Below are 3,213 nucleotides of genomic sequence, written 5' to 3'. Positions count from 1 at the left end.
GCAGGAAAGGTTAACACTTGACATCATATCTAGGGGATAAAGTCAGTAAATTCGAGTTAAAACACAGACTTCGCTTATCCCGTGCGAATGCGCCGCACAAAACTCAGACGTGGTGGGGTAATTTCTTAATCAAATGAGGTCCCCAGGTAATACTAGTCCCGTGTGAATAGGGCTTTACACCATGTTTCATTAAAACCCATAAAAGCAAATTAATTAATTAATTAATTGTGTCTCGACAGACATCCTGTCACATTCTCTGGCAGGTGAAATTTTTTTGGGTCTACCGCTTGACTTCTTTGTCCCATAACCCTCAGGATCTTTTAAGAATTCAAGCATTCATATAAATGAGGACTGACTGCTAACTGAATACTGACCAATATGAATTTGGATATTTGAAGTCACACGAGAATTTGCCACATCTTCTGCTGACAGTTGTTTTCGTCCTCGTGTGAAAGATGGAGTGACACCCAGAACAGCGAAATCCTCCTTTAAAGTGAAGCCTCTGTCAGCAGGAACCTAAAATAAACATCATAACAAATATACTGTTACAGTATTGTCACTGGAAAACTTAAACATTGGGACTACAGGTGAACAACAATCACACTGATATTGATAATCACATTGATCTCCCTACCCAAGCCTTTGGAGAGATATGTTATTGCACCAGATGGGTGGCATGCAATGAAGTATTTCTCTTTGAACCAGTTTTTATACCTTGAGTAGGTGACTGCTCTGTAAGAAAAGACACATTTTTAATAGTACTGATATGCAAATTATGTACATTGACCTTTTCTCATAGAAAGAAATAATTAACCAGGTCAGTAATACCCAAAAACGGATGCATTGCTCTGAAAAGGAAAAGTAACTCACCTAGTTTTCAGCTTCTTTTAGTGTTCGATTCGAATCTCAAAACAGTCGACAATTGAAGTCGGTCTGGGGTACTGTAAAAGAACTTTGTCCGGTACTGTGTTCCTGATACACTCTCTGTCAGGCCAGGCAACCAAAAATTGTATTTTTGAATGCATTAGATCCAGCCATTGGGAGAATATATTAAGGAAAGTGGCTCTGTGCCAAGTCCAATATTCCACACATCAAATCAGCTGATGGATTCTGCAGCAATTTCACCAAAGTAACGCTGGTGGCTGATCTTGTGTCGACAGCTTTGATGCTTCCTTTGACTTGAGAAACTGTACCAGGTACTGGTGAAGGGTGTCGAACACTAATAGGCCTGTCATAAGTTTACACAGTGTCATTGTCTCACACTGATTGCTGAAAATGTTAAATTTTCCAATTGGTTGACAGCTTTATCCCGCTCCTTCCTGGCCTTATCCCTCTCTCTCCTTAAATTGTTTATCTCCTCATTTAATTGTTGTCTCTCTAAAACCTGAAGGCTTAAGGGGGTAGGGGTTTCTGGAATTGCGGCTTCTGGTGCTGGGGCTTCTAGTTGGGCTATGGTAGTGGGACAGAGTGCTTCAGACAGAGAATGGAAATTCAGGCGATCACGTTTCTTCCTGCGTTCCATTTTTTAAGCCTAGGGTAAGATAGAATAATAGACAGATATTTTAACTGGAGGGAGCACGGAAGCTACCATCAGTGATATGTTGCCATAGCTTTATTTTTTGTAGCTAGACTGTATATTCGTGTTGGGGTTTTAAAGACAAAATCAGTCTTGAATACCACAATACACATACATCAGTAATCACAGACAACTGCTCTTTAAATGACATAACTTAAATTAAGTTATGACTTTATTTAACAAAGCAACATCAACTGCAATCAATGAAACAAAATGTGTTCCCCTCCTAGTGCTCAAATCAGTCTTCTTCAACCAAACTCGTCCTCCCGCCGGATGACTTAAAGCCACAGTGTTCTCCTATTTGGCTCTGTGCCTCGATTTGGTAATTTGTTTTCCCCCTCAGCGTGAACCGGATGTGATGTTTTGTGGGCCGACTATATCCTGAATGCTAACCTCTGTGTCACTGCCTCCAATATCAACTGTGGGTGGCTGTGGCTCAGTTGGTAGAGTCATCATCTCTCAACTGGAAGGTCAAGGGTTCAATCCCTAGTTCCTGCAGCAGTATGTCCGATGCTTCATCTATAAATACCATTTGTTCCCCTGGACCCTCACTGTGCTCCTTCACCCCAACACTCAGCACCTGGGATCCCTGGACTCACTCCTCCTAGTCCCTTCTTGCAAAATGTCTTTACTGTAATTACTGTTGTTCCTTTGTGTCCGGAGTCTGCTTTTGGATCATTAACTTTGTGCCGAAGCATAACACTGCAGCATATTAAAGGCAGAATATTTGATTTTTCACACTCAAATGTAGCAGAAATCAAATATATCCTCTGAAAATAACTCTGTGAGTCACGACTGTCTACAATGAGTGTGACACCCAAGTCCCACTGTCTGTGATGCTTTCCGAGCTTTCCGAGCTAAAGCTACACTTTGTTTACATCGGCAGGACGGCCCACAGGCTCATTACCTTGCGTATAAAAGTTGTTTAATTGAGGGACTAGAGAAAAGAAGAACAACATACTGTACTCACTGCTTAATTGAATGTCACCTAAGCGTTTTTAGATCACGGTAGTTTCGTGTAAATTTACATGCAGTGTGAAGATACAAGCATAATAAAGATCACTAGCATTAGCATGCTAACACAACAATGCAGCGCAAGTTGTTTTGGTTTTATGCTGGTGCTCAAGTGCAACATCTGCTGGATCAAAAAATTTATTGATTTGAATGATTAATTTCACTCATAGAATAGTTATATGTGAGAATCATAATCATTCTAGCTCTTTTGTTCATGAGAACGTGTATTAGAGAGGTAAGTTTTGTCAATAAAAGATCAGCCCCATTCCCATGTGTGAGATTTTAATAATTAATTCATGGTTAAATTGAATGTGCATAGCCATACACGTCTCTATTTAAGGCTCTTAAAGTTTCTGATGTTTGGAGAATCAGTGGATAAAACTGAAATCCGCTATCAATGTTTTTCATACTCTCTCTGATTTTTTTTTATAATAGGAGAGAGAAGGAATATTTTCAGTTAAGCCTTGCAAGTTTGTAGTTTTATAGTATGGCTTGTAGCATGGAGTAAGTTTGACTCCGGGGAGGACCGTGGTGAGATGCCGGGCCTGGCTCCAGGCATACCTGGCAGTCAGTGAAGAGGTACTTCACTGACTGTGAAATGAAAGTGCTTGTTACTGAGGTGG

The sequence above is a fragment of the Labrus bergylta genome, chromosome 14, assembly GCF_963930695.1.
Source record: "Labrus bergylta chromosome 14, fLabBer1.1, whole genome shotgun sequence".
NCBI classification, from domain to species: Eukaryota; Metazoa; Chordata; class Actinopteri; order Labriformes; family Labridae; genus Labrus; species Labrus bergylta.
This window is presented reverse-complemented; position numbering follows the sequence as displayed.